We start from the raw sequence: 17,842 nt of genomic DNA on the forward strand, positions 1-17,842 counted from the left end.
TCTGTGATCTTTTCTTAGACTTAAAAAAAGAGACAAATTTGCAGGAGCTGCCACATGGGGGAGGGTGGAATGAAAGGGGTGTGTGGGAGTGGATGTGTTTGTGTGTGTGTGTGTGTGTGTGTGTGTATTCATATTGATTTCAAAGCACATCAACATGTCTTTCTGTGTCCAAAGGGTCATCATGCATAGAGTCATGTAAATAGACACTGCTTAAAAAACTAACTTGAGGTCAATCAGACTCCTAGGTTTGAATTACAGGTAAACATATTTCAAAGTGTAAACTTTGGACATAAGGTACAAGGGAGAACAACCTTACATGCCACTTCCATCAATCTTGATAGCGTACTTTCAATTTTCAGTGTAATAATTCAAAAGTCTTGTGGCTTTCTGACAACACTGAGCACTGCCTCTTCCTCATTCTCCGTCCTTCCCTCCAGTGCTTTGTGCACACTCTGATCACTACCCATTTCAAACCCGAATGCTTAATCACATCCAAGTGTATTTTTGAGAGCTCTTCCAAAGTCTTCACTTCAGGCAGCATTTTCCTGAACAAAAGATCTCTTTTTGGGTTAAGATGGCGCGCACATTTAGAGATGGCAGGCAAAGTACAAATAAAGGAAAAGTACAGACTACAACAGAAATGCTTCTCCTGTCCTAAGGGAAAAGTCTATAAATTCTCTAGACTCTACAGCAGGTCAGGATAGTTAAATTTTCCATTCCTTCACTAGCAATGATGATTAGAAAAACCTGAGGAAGATCTTCATGAGTGGTGCTCTAGTCACTCTCCGCTCCACTTCCCTAAGGTGACACCCTGTTTCCCAGCAGAAAGCTTACCACAGGCCTTGCTCACCACCATATGGCATCATATCTCTGCACTCACCCTTTCAATCATATTAATGCCAATAATGCAACAATCTTTTTCTTTTATAAAGGTCTTAACCTGGCTTGTGCATTAATTTAGTCTGCCAAGTTATTTATGCAGCTATAAAAATGCAGACTAGGCATCCTTACAAGCACAGGCACATCCTATTAATGCTGATCTGAAAGAGCTGTGAGCTCACCGTTACAGGTCCTCGATAGTGCTGGCCCATTACTGAATGTTTTCTAGGGGCCAGAGGTGAACAAGCTGATTCTAAGGGGAATCTATCTGTGTCTTCCAGCTTAACCTAAGGTCCATTCTTTCCCATTGGACAGATTCACTCTTCTTTTGCCGTGTCCAGACAATCTTGTAGTATTTCCAGACTGATGAAAACAAACAACGCTGATGCATGTCCAAACACTTCTGTTGTGATATTTCCAACCTATTTCAGCAACCATTTCAGTGAGTGTTGGGAATGTGTAGTACTGCTCTGAAATGACACCATATTCACAAGCTTTCCTTGGACATTTTGGCGAAACCTGCTCTGAAAACACTGACAGTTTTGTCCACGTGAAGCCCGGAAGATTAGGCCATATGTGGTACTCTAATAATAGCACCGAAGTAAGGAGTATTATTAAGAAGTAGTTTAATTTTTGAACATATCATGTAACACACTGTGAAAGTAGCACAAGGTCAAGGAAAACATTTATTATTTAATTTGACTTGGAGCCAAACTGGTGGTGCTGTTGAAGACCATACTTCCCACTCTGAATGGAACTTCCTCTATTCAGTCCTTCCAACTTCATCAAAACTTTCCACTCACTCTGCCTCTGTCTGTCTCTTTCTTAGCAAATACGTCAGAATCTCTGAGGCTCCTCCCCTCTCATTCTTTATTTCTCTGCCAGATAAACGAGGAACATTCTTTATTCCTCTATAAGCCACATTTTTTTTCCATTTCTTCTCTCAGCTGAATCTTAACAGCTCCAAGAAAGTGAAAGCAGCAGAGATAACAGCAGAACCTCATCTTAGAAATCAATGTCATTGTCATCTGAACTCTTATTTCCAGACAACATTTCCCATCCTTTCTTGAACAATAAGATGGTGATTTCACATCAAAGGTAACCATGACAGCATCATGGCAGACATATTTGCTTGGTAGGTGGGTTAAAGCAGTTTTTCAGTACTGTATGCCTATTAACGTTATTATCCACGGACTCAAAAAAATCACTATTTCAGTCATTAAAAAGGTACATGTGAATGCAAGATTTACTAAGTCTGAGTGGATGTGATCAATAATTTAAATATTACTGGACAACAAGTAAAGAAAATGAAAATAACAGCTTGGTTTTAGGATATATATAGCTGTCCTATGAACGTAAATATATTAAAACATTTCTGCTATATTTTATGGCTCTATATAAATATCAAAATAGGTTTATAAGTTGAAAGGAGAACATGCCAATTCTAAAATCATCACTCACAGCGCTTCAGTTTATGCAGTTAAATTTCCCAGCTAACAGCATTCTGCAGGCAGTTGCTCTCCCGCCCAGGAGGCAAACCACACATCTGTCTTTCCAATACTCATGGTAAAAAAATCAGTCAGGAAATGCAGGCCTAACAGAGCACATTCAAGGACAGTAGGGGTAGGGAGACTCATCACAGCAAGAGTTGCAACACAACCTCTCTTGGGTGGGGTAGGGAGTACTCAGACAAGACAAATCTCTACATAAGGATGTCATTGCATTGGCATCTTTTTCTGCTTCCCTTGGCACTCTGGTCTTCCCTTTCCATGCTTTTACCTGACCAACACCCTCAGGAAAAGAGGCTGTCTCTCTCTCCCCTTTTCTGGATGAAAAGGTCGATATGGAGAAAGGTCACTTTCCATCCTGTACTGAACAGACCATCTATCTCTGGCACCAGAAGTTAGGTTGAGTCCAGTAAGGGCCACATCATAAACCATTATAAAAGCAATGCCTTCATTGGATGTGAAGTGTGCTTAAAATGGAACCTCTTGCGGGAAATTTTATGGGTACCACAACTACTTGGCAATGGGATCCATTTATTGGCCTCCTCTCAACTTCAGCAAACTGGAGCTTCTGTAGCCCCAATGACTGTGTAGGACTCCAAGGTGGTTTGATTAAAGATTTCTGTGGAATGCAGTACAAATTTTTGCAGGTTTCCCCTCAAGGCCAAGAGGAAGCTGCGTCCCATTTTTTTTTCCATAAAATCCAGTTATCATAAAGGCATCAGTGGAAAGGGAAAGGAAAAATTTGATGAGCTTCTTTTCTTTCCTGCCTTTCACTTTGGTTGTATTTTTCTCAGGATTATGGCTCTTGGACAATATGCAAGGCAAGTTTGGCTTAAACTGTACAGCTTTATTTTTACATTATCCAGAATCATTCATTTGGCATCAAGAGGTCTCACTCAGATGACATAGATAAAGTCACAGCAGAATTATATTGGCATAAGTGAACTCAAATTTTATTCAAAAAAATATACACCTCCATCCCAAAAGCTTCTCTAAATACTAAAGAACAAGACCAGAACAAATTATAAGGAATCAAATTTCCTAGAGCCTTTCTTTGACAGCACCTTAGTACTCCATCAGAAAACTTGATGCACCTATTGATCATCTGATGGAACAGGTCATCATCGAGTTTTCCCAACCACATTCCAAGCGACCTGTTTGAGCTGTGGTGTGGCAAAAAGTCACTGTCTCCTATTAGAGTCTGTTCTTGGGTGGGTCCTTGCATCTTCTTGGGTGGAACCTTTTCACCCAACAGGACAAAATATCTCTAGCTCCAGTGGGTACGTTCTGGCACAGTGATGAATTAAGGTATTAGAACTCTGTTAGGAGGGTGGTGCAGGTGAGCTGATCTGAGTGGGAATCAGGTCGTCTCTTAGGGGCTACTGTGTATCTGATGAAGGCAACCCCAACTCATTTTGCACTAGATCATATGGCCAAATACTGTAGCCGTGACAGGGAAAACTCCTGAGCAGCTCTTCCCCAAACCAAGTCTAAGAGAAAGAGCAACAAACAAAAGACAGGCAGCAGTTTCCCTCAGACTCTGTAAGACAAATATTTCTACTGATAGTTCCTTTGCAGCCTACTTTGTCATGTCTTTTCTCTTTTAAATTTATTTATTTATTAGCATTTTCAGTACTCCTTCTGCACCAGAACTTTATTTAAGGCTGTTGGCTGGGAGCCCCTGGGAGGGTTCCCAGTCCCCTGGGTGGATTCCCAGTCCCGGTACACCACAGTATTACGAGTGTGACCTCCTGCCTTGCCAGGACTTTAAAGGGCCCATCTGCCCTGTTACCATCAATCATATTGGATATTTGTAATTCAGCCCCTCCAAATTACCCAGGTTGTAATTCCCAGTCCTAAACAGTGTCCAAAGCTATTCTGTGCTATTCTTTTTGCATAGAAAGAAAAATATCTAATTTAAAGCTGAAGTTTCCCCCTCGTAACATTTATGCATAGACTGTGTTACTGCTATTATATTCTGAAAAACAGTTATTTCACAAAAAAAAAAAATCCTTTTCATAAGTGCTTTGCTCCCTACCTATCTTTCTTTTCCTTTTATGTTGCATATACCAACAGGGGCCAACTTTATTTCAGTATTGACTTGGATTTTGATGAATATGCTTCTATTTCATTTATTCTTTATTTGTGCAAAAGCTAGGCAGTATTTTTACATTGTTTTCCACTTCCTTTTTGATTAAACTGTTATATTTGATTTTCCAGAAATAAAGAAGCAAAGAGATAGAGAGAGTGAGAAAAATACATCATCCTTGATTCTCTCCTGACTCACAGCTCTCTAAGCTCTGACCCAAAAGCCCACCTTAACTCACTGGAAATAAGTGCCCAAAGGGAGCCATCAAGAGAGGAAGTTCTTCAGGAAGTGACTACCCAAAGTACTAACCACAGGAGAATAAGGCCTTTTCCACCTAAAATTAACTGAGCTGCTCAAACAAAAACACTAAACCGACTATAAACTTACTATAATAATAATAATAATAGATGACCCAAGTCAGGCCTTTTAAACTAAATTGCTATAATCAGTATCAAAGATCAAAGATCAAAGGCCTCTAAAACTTCAGTGCCATTAGTTAGCATGTCAGAGAAAACCCAGTCTGTACAAATTCAGTGGATAGGCTGTATATCTCTTTTTCCTCTGCATGTAACTTTCCAAAGCTCTCTTTCTTGGGGTTGGGGGTATCCCCATTCTTTGTTCCAGCTTAGGCAAAGAGTTTTCCGAGCAAAAAATATTGCCATCTACAATACATAGAGTGTATATATATATATAAAACTTCCCTTTTTGCTGTGTGCCCACAACAGGATTTGGCAGTAAACTAAGACCAAGACAACAGTTTCTTCACTAAATCAGCCAGCAATGGGAGCACAGTTTCACCAGTGCCACTTGTTAAGAGAAGGAAATTTACTGTTGCTTCTTTGAGCACTCCCATGGGACATGACTAAAACATCCTGGGGAGAAGGAAGCAGAAAACATCACAATAAAAAAGACCATCCAATGTAACCCTGAATAGTGAACCTGATGCTACAGCCCTCATCCACTTCCATTCATTCTTCCCTGTTCCCTTTCCCTCATTCTTCTATTCCCTTTCAAAGCCTGTCCAATCTATAGCCAGGGTGGGTAGCCCTTACCTTGCAGTGTGTGGTGACTGCTTTGGCAGATCACCAGTTCCCAAGCTGCTGACTGTCTGTTAAGAACCCCAACAACAACAGCAAGAGGAACATAAATCCTCACAGAATGACCAGAGGAACAGAAAAAGCAGACAGTGAACCTTTTTTTCTTTCTAAACCAGAAAGCTTCAGGCCAGATGAACTGCACCACAGGCCATCCTTGTGGTCTTTGGGCAAAGGAATGACAGGCACTAGAGAAGCAGATCCTGCCTGCTGTTAACTACTGCAGCTCACTCCTCCATTTGCCTTCATCTGTCCAAGAAGGCACCTCATTACCATTTTAGCTGCTGAAGAGGCAGGGGAGCAGTTACTTATTTGTGCAGTGGCTGCTCCCAACTGCAGCCCCCAATATGAGACAAAACACGGAGCTTACTTCACATGCAGTGGCAGCTGAGGTCTGGCTGTGGGCTCCTCACAGCTGCACAGGAGCTTCCCTGCTCCCCTCCAGGGAGAGGAGCAGGCAGGCTGGGGTGTCAGGAGCTAGGCTGAGCACAGTCCAAGGAGCCCTGCTGAGAAGATGAGCAGGCAGCACGAGCCTTGCCCCGAGGAGCATAGTCTAGCTCTGCGAGTTACAGCAAAGAGCAGAAATCATGGCTAAGCACAAGGTAGCGCGTTCCTGAAAGCCCCTGAGCAGATCAGTGACCAGGAAGAGAGCCCAGTCTACCCCAACAACACTCCTTGCAATGTCATCCTTCATCCTTTTTAAGCTCACTCTGCCCTTCTCAAGACCCAGAAGTGGCATTTGTGCTTTGGATGAGCCTGTGAAAGACCTCCAGGCTGTCAACTATCAGCTGCCATCAGTTGTGCTTCCTTTCCTTCAGGTCTCTTGCATCCCGCTGTATGCCAGGGCCACCAGCCCGCTCACCTGGCAAACAAACAGCCTAGCTGCCTGCTGGTGGGACAACCTGCCACTCAGCTGGAAAAGGTACCGTGACCTTATCTTGGAAACCAGTGACCAAAGTATTTATTTGCTCAGTAAAGGAGTGGTAGACAAAAGTCGCCAGTGAAGAAGTTAGTGGAGAAGGCTAAGCATTCCCTGTGCTCTGGTGTGTTCTGTACCAAATTTTCACTTCCCAGCCCCTGATAGATAGTTCACATGTAAATAGTTGCTTACAGACATACATGCACCACTCAGATGCTCCTTCTATGGAATCAGCAAGCAGTGCAACTGTGGGCATTAACAGTGCTGCTGCTGCAGTACCTGAACAGGCTCGATCAGGGCTCACCTCCTTGTCAAAGGAAGTGATTTTGGTTCAAGAATGTGGAAATAACTGAAATATGTATTTCCAAGGCTACTATAGCCACAGAGAAGGTTTCTTTGAGACTGTGACTGACCACCCAGGCAGTCAAAGCTAACATATACTTGAATAGTGATTTGTAGAAATCTGATTTCACCCTTAGGTTAATAGCAAGATCTAAGACTTACCACGAGGAACACAAAGCATTTGCAACCTGTCTGCTAAGCCTACAAGAAAACTGAAGTCAGCTATCCAGCCACTATGCAAAGCTTCCTAAAAGGCAGTGACATACATTTAGCAACCATCCAAAAATCAGAACATCAAAAGAAAACATTTTTGCACTAGTTTTCCTTGCTATTGCCAGCCTATGTCCCTGCAAAGGGAGTAGTGTTTACGGGACCAGTGTTTGGAAAAGTAAGCTTGAATAGCAGTGTCAAACGGTAATTGGCACAAAAGAGATCCCTACATTTGGAACAAGAGGAAATAAGTTTTCCTAAGCACATTGGGACCACAGAGGGCTTGTTGTTGATAGACCCACAAGTAGTAATATTACCAGGTTCATGCCAAGGGTCATAGCATGCACTGAGACAACAGTTCCTTAGAGCAATGAGAGCAGGGTCATGACTCCTGTGTGCAACTGATTGATCCTCAGAGCTCAGATCTGTGAGACGCATGGGGGAAAAAATGTGCAATTTACAGCATTCATTTACACTTGGCTTTGAAACGTTTTTATTGAGGCAATGATCACCTTGAATTTTTGCTTTTCACTTACTGCCTGCAGGTCAGTGGAAGGATTTGAAACAATACATAACCATGGGATTTTATCAGCAGAATACATTAGTGCACTACTTATATGCCAGGTAAAGTTTTGCAGCTGTTAGCTTTTCTTCTCAAGGGCTCATATCTGGAGACTGGCCTCTAATTTCCATTTAGCAGAACAGAAGCTTGAAGCCTTGAGAAATGACAGTGAAACTGTGCAACCACCCCAAGGACTCAATTCTTAGTTTATGTTCATTAAGACCACAAGTACAAAAGTGCATTGAAGTCACATTTCCTCTTTATTGATCTTGAACCTCAACTTTTGGAATGGACCTGAGGAATATTTAGGACAACCTGAGAGCAAATGAGGTTTAAGGTGTTCTAAATTATGCGTCTGGTATAGAATACTGGAGTGCCCTGCACTGCTCTTGTAACCCCGACCCTCAGCACAAACTGCCTCCTTTCCTTGGTAGCCTCCTGCCTGTTTGCCACCTGAGGGAACTTTTTTATGGGAGGCATACTCAGTTGCTTCTTTAACGGGTCATTTATATTTCTGATGACAGCGGAAAATTTAAGACTCAAGCTTTAAGAAGGAGCCCATGGCTCCAACACATTAAATAAGCCTGCTGTGCTTGCTGCAAACATCTGGGAAGCTCAGCAGAAGTCATTCTGGATCTTGTGAGAGTTTTCAGTCACTTCAAGCTGTTCTGTGTAATGTCCCAGGTACATTCCCTTGGGCTCCTGACCAGGACTTTACAACAAGAAGAAACTTAGTAAATTTTGAATAAGCCCAGAGATACGGCCTTGGGAGTTTGGCCAGTGCTAAATGAATACAGAAATCAGTAAAGCCTATAGCTACATTTCCTACCAGTACTTGGATTCAAGGAACTCCCTGTAGAACTGCACACAGACTGGATTGCTATGATCAGTACTGGAAGGGGATATAATGCAACACTATTAATGCAACTGGTCCCATTGAACTCAACAGAAATTCTGCCATTTTCTTCATTCAACCTAGGATTTCACCTAATGTGTCTTTTCCAACTCTAATATCTGTGATCCTGAGCACATTACTAAATTGCCAATGGGATCTGCCAACCGTTACAGTCTGTGATTTGTCAAGTACTCTATTTGTATTCACTACATCTCTGTCATGTAAAGGATTCCAGTAATAACCTATTAAAGACATTTAACGTTACCAATTTAAAACTGAAAAACACAAACTACTGAGGTGGTGAAGTTGCCAGAAGAGACATCAGGGCCTGTGTTAGAATATCTGATTCAACAACTCCAATATGTGCAAAGCCTGCAGATTGGATAATTATAGCTCCATCAGTGAGTAGTGTATTTATTAGACCCAAATTTGGTTATCAGAAGTGTTTACAGAGAGATTGCCATGGTATAAAGGGCTGGCAAATGTGGACAAATAAGGGTGGCTTATTAAAGCTCAGTTTTTGTGAGAGGTGCACTCATTTTCAATGCAGCTACCTGATAATTACTGTCCTGAGCAATTTGGTCCAGTAACATACACAGCAATTAAGGAGGACTCTGTTATACCTGTTATTTAGCAAAGCTCAAAATCCCAGCTCAACACTTAATCAGATAGAAATATTGTTTTCTTATAGTATCACAGAAGCAAGCCTTGACAAAAAAAGGAGGGTATCAAATGCCTCTTATCCTTGCTTAGTCATTAATGGTGAAAAAAATACAGATAGCTACATGCTTAGTCTAGTTTGGGATCAATTTGTATACACACAGAGAAACAAGTTACAGATGTTTAAAAAGTTATGACAAATGAGAAAACAGCCACACACACTAGAAGTGGCTGCAACAAATTGCCTTTCAGTTACAGGTCTGTGGTGCAACAGTTGACATATATGGAGTGAAAGTTAAGGAAAGGGTGGTAGTCCCACGAGGGTATGGGTTGAGTGGGACCATGAGGGACCATGCAGCAAATAATTGTTAAACAAAGGTGTTGCGAGAATCCTCGATAGACAAGTATTCAAAAGCCAAGGAATGATCAGCCCTGTAAGTCAAAATGCAGAAGTAGTCAAAGCAATGACAATTTTCTGAAAACTTGAAATTACTGAAGTTTACTATCTTTTACAGTTCTTGCAGATTCGTGCTCTCTCAGCTGCTCCTTAAAAGAGTCTGTACCCTTCACTAGCTTTATTGCCGTTCTGGTGAAGGGTCTAGAGAGTAAGTCCTATGAGGAGCAGCTGAAGGAGCTGGAGTTGTTTAACCTGCAGAAAAGGAGGGACTTATTACTCTCTACGACTACTTGAAAGGAGGATATGGCAAGATGGGGGTCAGTCTCTTCTGCCAGGCAACCAGTGACAGGATGAGAGATAGGCTCAAGCTGCCCCAGGGAAGATTCAGGCTGGACATCAGGAAGAAGCTCTTCGTGAAAAGGGCTGTTAAGCATTGGAACAGACTGCTCAGGGAGGTGGTGGAGTCACCATCCCTGGAAGTGTTCAAGAAATGACTGGACATGGCACAGAGTGCTGTCAATGTGGTGATCAATCAAAGGTTGAACTTGATAATCTTGGAGGTCTTTTCCAACCTAAATGATTCTGTGATTCTGTAATATGCAGGAAGCTCCACTGGGTGTTTTGGCTCAGACTATCTGGTTGGTGCAATCCCAGCAAAAGGTTTCTTCTATTTGGTTCTCAGTGTCTTTCATTCTCAGTTGAGATCAAGCAGCCCTGCATAAGCAACATGATTGTTCATGAACAGTTCTGACAATAAATTTTTCTTTTATTTTTTTGGTTAGATATTTTTAATTCTTAGTAAGTTGTAAGGCGAAGTCAAGCATTGCTTTGTGTCACATTTAGTATCTGGTGTGACTCAAAATGTTCATTTACTTTGGGAGCTTTTCCTGTATATATTTTCCTTTTTTTTTTTTTTTTAACTAAAGTACATTTTTAGAGAAAAGCATCCACTTAAGCAATATTGAGACACTTAAATTTGGGCAGGGATCAGAAGACTCCAGGGGTATCTTCTGTCTATTATTTTGCAATTCAAAATGTCACAAAAATCTTTCAAAAGTCATTCAAACCAATTTTTTGAACTGATAGAAATACATCATTTTTTCCTGTTTAAATCTATACTTTTCAGGATGAAAAATTGACTACAAATTTTCATCCAGATCTAACTTTTTCTTCAAATATATTCATAGAACAACACTTTTGATTTTACCCCTTCAGAAAATAACCTGTTTGCAAGTCAATTTATCAAAATTACCTTTCTAATGCATAAAATAATAATGTATTTCAGACAGTGCTCCTGCACCATTTTAAAAGTAGAAGAATTAGGAAGAAGAGAAAAGAAAGAAAAGACAAAAATATATTTTAGAGCTTTTTAAAATCTTTAGAACAATATTCTTCTGCATGAGTCTGTTTTCATCACTAAAGTAATCTGGTTTTTCTTTCTATGGGACTTAGAAGTTCAGATAAGCTTCAAGAGTAGCTTATGTCATTTGTGTAACTATATAAACCTTGTTTAATAAAGTGCAAAAGACATAATAAAACTTGTAACACAATAATATATAACTGCTAAACATTTAAAAATTATTTATTCCCTTCAAGAAGAGAAAAAAGCCTAGCTATATTTACTGTATCTTACCTCTCAATAGAGCTTTCTCTGATTTTACTGATACATTTTTGGAATTCAGAAAATATTCTCTTACCTAAAATGTTGACATGTTTCATTCAATAAAAACAGATCTATTTGGAATATTTTATGAGTCGGAAAAGCCAACACAGATTCTTTTGTTTATTTAATTATTTAATGTTTGGATGGTGCTTTGCAAGCATAATACACACTTATTTTTAGCACTACTTGTGCATACAGCATTATCAGCAAGATACGAATAAAAAGCTCTCAGCTTTGCAAGCAATTTTGTTGATTAATTTCTTTGTATAAAGCAGCAGAGGGAGCTCATACATTATTTTTGGTGTCTCACACACAAAAAAATGATAAATTACACGTGCACACACATGTGCACACGCACGCGTGCGGGTGACACGGCCCCGCGCATGTATGTGCACATGCACTCAGCTCTGGGACGAGCTGCACAGCTACAGCGGCTGTACCTGCACTTGTCACACAGACCAATAGGAGCAGATGTGTTCAGCAAAAGAGCTGGGAGTGAGCACCGCTCAGCCATGGCACACGTCCTTCAGGGCACTCTTTCTGGACTAGTGAACCCTGGTCCCATCAGATGAGACACCCATGTGTGCCTTGGGCGTGTTCAGGGAGCTCCCAGAGTGCTTTTTCCACATGGGTTTTACCCAAGAGGAAGCCAGCTCCTGTGTTCTGACCTTGCTCCTGGATGCAAACCAAAGCTCAGCTGGTAGGGGTAATCTGGAGGTATCATCAACAGCACACACTTGATCCAGAGCAAGTCACCAGCACCAGACCTGGGTTAGAAACTTCTAGGTACCCACCTGAGCCAATCTTCAGGTGTGTAGGAATTCAGATGGATGACATCAATTTAGGCAATTGCATTCTGCTGGAGTGACATGTTAGGTGCCTACATGCTTTTCTGAATTTTCTCCTCAATCCGTATAATTTTTGCAGGAAATGTTTCACGATGGAGGTACACTGAGAAAGAAGTGCTGAAGCCACATAAAGGAGTGGACAAACTTCCTGAACTTCTTGGTTTTGTCTGATTGAATGAGTTCTTGGGAACATATGCCCTCAACTGGCCCCCTGAAATCTGTAAATCTGAGGTGTAAGGAAGGCTTACCATAGTTACTGAGAAGACCCTAGCACTCCCTGAACAGCAGAAGTATAATTGTTATTTCCTTTAAGGATATATAGACTATATCCTCTTCTACATGCTGGGCCAGCTAGCACCTTGGGAGCATAATTTGGCTTCCCTAGGCACTCCTGTGAAAGTCTAGGAGGAAGCAATGGGCAGTGGATAACACAGGGACTGCGCTTTGGTGGAGGGCAAAGCTGGAAGAAAACAGTTGGTGCAATGGACTGTCCCATATCCCACCATATAGACATCAGCACCGTTGAGGCCAAAGACTGAAAACAATGGGAAAACTGGGCTGCCAATACCTTTTATTTCCAGGATGGGCAGAAGTCCTGGGAACTTTGGACTACAGCTTGCTGGTTTTGCCTCCAGATTTGGACTGAGTAGATGTGAAGATGACAACAGTGGGACTGAAAAAAACAGGAAAAAACAGATTAGAAAATGAGACAAATGTGAAGACAGGTGAAAATTGGGGACTAGTCTCTGTTTCTAGGAGGTCTCTCAAGGCATCAGGGGGATGGGGCACAAGATTGGGAGAGCAGACAAAAATGGCACAAATGCTTTGTGATTTAAAAAAAACTTATCCTTTCAGGGTGGGGCTTAGGGTTAAAGGAATAGATTTGGGGAGAATTACTTGTCATACCTAAACCAGCTGACCAAACTGGTAATAAAAAGCCCATAAACCATCACTGTGAGAGAGGAAAAGCCACATTGTTTTTATTTGTCTGTAGAGCAATATGTGTCACTGTATAAATAGTAACTAATAATAATAACATGTGCTGCAGCACTTCTGTGATATTTTTCAATAATTACTGTTGTTGTAAAGGAGTTTAGTATGAAGTAAAACATCTCTATGAGGGAAAAAATTGCTACCTCTTTCCCCCTGATATTTGTGTAACTGAATTAAAAATACACAGATACATTGAGTCAAAAAAACATTATTCCTAGTTCAAGGAACTCAAGCTGAACACCTTGAAAAATCTCTTAGCTACATTGTTCTCTCATATGTTATGAGGATTTCTATTTCCTTTTAACAGCAGTAAATCGTCAAATGAAAGAGGCTTATATTGCACATACCATAGCCAGACGTGCTCATGATGTAATGTCAGAATGAACTATTTTTTAACCTAATATACAACAATTTAGCAGCATTAGAAGAACATAAAACAGATAAAAGTATAGCTTTTACAGCCATTCATCAATGGCCTTTTTTTTTGAAGAGTGCAGATACCTCCTCAGGCTAAGCATACATCTCTCTATTTCACATAAATACACAAAGTGACAGGGCTTCCAGTCAAAATAAACATTTGCTCAGTGTATACCTGATTTCCACCCATTTCATTCAACAGGAAAGATACTGAGGTTAACAAACACACTAATCTCTCATCTGCTCTAGGGATGAGGATGTGCTGTATCCAACAACTTGTGATTGAGTGTGTTCACAGTTTGCTGCTCCCATGGATGTCCACGCCTTTGCATTGGTATTATTTAAAAGGCAAACAAAAGAACAAGCCTTGAGGTGGATCCAATCAAAATTACTTTCAGATTTTAGAAAATAAGAATGGTTCAAGGGAGAGAGGACAATGTCTCAGGTTTGGTAACGGTGCAAGTAGTGAGGAAGACTGCTGAAGAAAGCATCATTTGGATGAAAATGCAACACAAGTAAGTGAGGTAACAATATCATTGCTCACTGAAAAAAACAAGCAACCAACAAAAAAACAAAAAAAAAAACAAAAAAAAACCACCAAAAAACCAAAACAAAACCCTCATATAATACAGAACAACTCAAAACACCTATAATTCAGGGCTAAAAACTTCCAAAAGTCTGAGGCACCCAAATCTCATGAAATCTGAGGAAATCTGAGGAAAACTGTGTTACCTACACCAGAAAGTAATTTTTTGCATTTGTGGCTCTGGCTGTGAACCCTCTATGGATGGAAAGAGGATCCTGCTGCCATCGTCTGTCTCTCCAGCAGTTTGGTAGCTGAAGGAGAACAGGAGCTGGGCACAGGCCTCTTACCTCCTAGAGCAGGGCTACACTGAGCATCACTGCACCATCACCATCAGGGCTGGCTCCCTTGCCAAACAGAGAATGAAAGGATGTAGTAGGTCCCCTCTGAGTCCCATACATGGCTTGCTAAACCTGTATTGTGATGCTTTGTCAGGTAAAATACAGCATTTGGACATATTGTTTGATGATCTCAAACTAGGATTTCACATCACTCTATCGAAGAAAATGTTGATTGAGTTATTTTAACAGTCATGGTATCAGTTAAACCTGATTAACAGATTATTTTCCACTGACATCACTTCTTTATTCTATTTACAAGCTAAATAGCCCAGACACTCAATTGATAAATGCTCATTTCCCTCCATCTTAATTAACTAAATATTCTTTTACTTAAACAATTCCTCATTTTTCCATAGACACAGTAATAGATCCATTAGCAGGGTCTATCTGATACCAGGGATCTTTTATTTATGAGGACAAGTCCAAATGGTTACTATTTTTTAATGTTTTTATTTTCCTTGATACTGTACACCGTGTAATGGCTTTGGTCCAAACAGTAATCACACAATGGGTGCCGTTTCTTCTTTCTTGACCTATCACACTCCACATGATTTAATCCATTGTTTTGGATGTTGCCAATGATTTATTGTATGAAAAATGTAAATGATCTGGATGGCAGATGTTTTATATTTTCTGACCATTCATTTTCAGTGGGAATGTAATTAAAATTTATGAAGTGTATCTGCTGAATTGCATTGGCAATTGATGATCTCCTCCAGTGCTGTCTGTCTGGAGATGATGAGTGATTGTGGACAGTGAGATGTGTTGACAAGGGCAGAAACAGACGTGATGTTACTGTCATGAGTGAGGCTACCTGCAAAAAGGCTGCTGGTTTTTTTCTCCCTTTTTTTCCCACAGGAAGAAGGTGGCAACCAGAGCTGTCTTTCTTCTTGCAAGACAGAGTACAAAGCCTCTGCACACTCCTGAAAGCTGTCACTCTTCACGAGTGCAATCTCTGTCTCTCTCAGCAATCGGCATCTGGAATCCACAATATCAGTTATAACAACCCATGTCAAGGATATTAATTAAATTCCTGATGGCCACCCAGAGAAGCTAATTTTGTGTAAATTTCACAACATCCTAACTCATAAGGCAGCCCACTTAACCTCTTCAGCGTTGATATCCTTCCTGCAGGAGAGAAGTGAAGAAGTGAGCTGTTTACTGAGGGAGCATGGAAAGGAGGAAGAGGGAAAGGAGGAGGTACTTGGTCTGGCACAGTTCAAAATACAGACGGGTCAGAACTGGATCTGCTGGATTCAGATATCCCTCAACAGAATGGGAAGCAGTTTTTTGAGAACTGAGATCCCAGATAGCACTTTGCATAGAGCCCTTATTATGAATCTGAGTGGATCTCCTCACCTCAGCCCCCTCAGGCTCCACGAGCAAGAAAGCAGCTCTCTTTTTAACCCCAGTGAAGTATACTTACTGGACTTTGAATTTCCCCTGCTCTTGACATAGCACGCCTCTTACGTTTCTGAGTGCTGTGGAGGACAGAATATGTAATTACTATCATCCTACCATACAGTTACCTCTACAATAAATGTACAGACAGCCTAGATTAACATGTAGTGAATCATGTAAGTGCTATGGGACCAACAATTGGAACTGGGGAATTTCTGACACCCATCTTTATCATCAGGGATTTTGATAATTTGAATATTTAAAGTGTTTTCTTAATTCACAAACCTCATTTAGGATATCTACCATTAGGCACTAATAAAAATGCCTTCACTCTGAAGTCATGTGGCCACCTCATTACCAGAGGCTGGTAGATGAGGATTTTATTCCAAAAGCAAGCCCCAAAGGTAGTTTGTCACAAATGCCCCAGTCCCACTGCTGTTGCTGACACCGCTTCCAATATATTCTGTCATTATGGGTGGGGTTCAAATGAAGGTGATGGTAGCTGTCAGTTCATGAGCTCTGCTTGTGCTGAAGTCAGTAGGCAGTTTGCTATTCATTTCAAAAGTAAGCATTACAAGCTCAAGAACTAATCCAAGCTTCAGGCCTGGTAGTGATTGTGGCATTTGACAATGTATGATTCAAAACAGACAAGGGATTGAAATGGCAGGTGCAGCAGATGGTCAAGATCCCATTACACAAACCTTGTTTTTTTTAGATGTGTGCTCCCAGCTCTGCAGCTTCTGTGTGTCTCTGGCCTGTGATGGGCAACTGTGGCAGGAGAGGAGAAGGAATGAGGTAGGACTAGGTTCATGAAGTCTGGTTGGGCAGATTTTGGAAAAACCCAAGGAGATACTCTCAGCAGACCTCATACCACAAAACGCTTAGTAAATACTGCAGAACTCTGGAAGCCAACAAGGTTAAATTTGTCTTTTGGCTTCACTGCTGTCTTGTTGGGTGCCTCAGTTTACCTGTCTGCACTTTTAGGTAACAAGCCTTACCTGGCTTTGTATGCCAAAACTTAATTCATTAATACTGATGTCAAAGAGGACATACAGCACCTCACAGGAGGCCCAGCGCACCTGCATTAGTTAGCCATAAATCATGGGAAACAACACTTTGAAGTGTCAGGGAGATTTAATGTGGGATACAGAACAGAAGGGGAATGTGATGAACTGAGCCCCAAGCCCCAAATAAGGAATTTAAAATGCACCTTACCCTTAAAAGTGTCAGCAAATGAAGAAAAAGAAGAGTGGGGAAGCCCCAAAGGCAGCAATTTTGAATGCTTTAGTTTTCTCTATTGACTTTAATTAAGCTCACCCAGGATTGCAGGCCTGTCACTTGGGGAACCTTTCCGTAAAGAAAAAAGGAGTTTGCTCCCCAGGTGGGTTTTCCCAAGTTTCTCAGGCTCTTACCACAATATATGCCTGGCATCCATGACAGGGTCGTCAAAAATAATAGCTAAGGAATTCACTGTCTGTCATTCCAAAATAATTATGTATGGGGCTTTACTTGCACTTGAGATGGGTTACATCTTTCATTGAGAAAACTCATGTAGACTAAAAAATATATTTATATGTATGCATGTAATATATGAAGGTTGAAGAGATTAACAGTCAAATAAAGAATATGTCTGTATACATGCATGTGAAACGTTGAGAACGAGGGTGGAAAGCACTATCAGTCCAAGATTTGTTAATTACTAAATTCATTAATGTTTTATTAGCCATTTATCAGTAATTAATCACCTACTCTGATGTAAATTTCAAGCTTACAAATGCACCATGGAAATTGTCCCTTTAATATAAACCAAGTTTTAAGGGTCAGCAGAACCACAGCAAAGATAGCAGCATATTCCCCTCAGCTGCCTGGAAGAGTCTTTTAGTGCCTCAGCATCATGCCTGTGTCTAGGCATGCAATAGTTTTTGGGTGCTTTCAAAGTCAAAATAGTGCAGGGAAAAAAAATGAAGAGAGCTTGCAAGCAGAAGGGGAGGAGGTAGTATACTCAGTGGTATTCTTCAGGTGCACAGTTTGAATAAAAATG

The 17,842-nt window shown here is 40.8% G+C and overlaps 1 long non-coding RNA gene across 1 annotated transcript in view; it reads right to left on the minus strand.

Moving 5' to 3' along the window:
* LOC121674525 overlaps nucleotides 1-15,883 on the minus strand; it is a 33,086-nt gene extending 17,203 nt beyond the window's left edge. The window contains exons 1-2 of the long non-coding RNA XR_006019664.1: nucleotides 15,827-15,883; nucleotides 12,635-12,739 (exon numbers count right to left, since the gene is read on the minus strand). This is a non-coding gene — a long non-coding RNA (uncharacterized LOC121674525). The remainder of the gene's footprint in view (nucleotides 1-12,634; nucleotides 12,740-15,826) is intronic.
* Nucleotides 15,884-17,842: the final 1,959 nt, after the last annotated feature.

Source organism: Corvus kubaryi, unplaced genomic scaffold (assembly GCF_017639235.1).
Source record: "Corvus kubaryi isolate FWS band 111438036 unplaced genomic scaffold, C.kubaryi_AGA036_p1.0 68, whole genome shotgun sequence".
Lineage (NCBI taxonomy): Eukaryota > Metazoa > Chordata > Aves > Passeriformes > Corvidae > Corvus > Corvus kubaryi.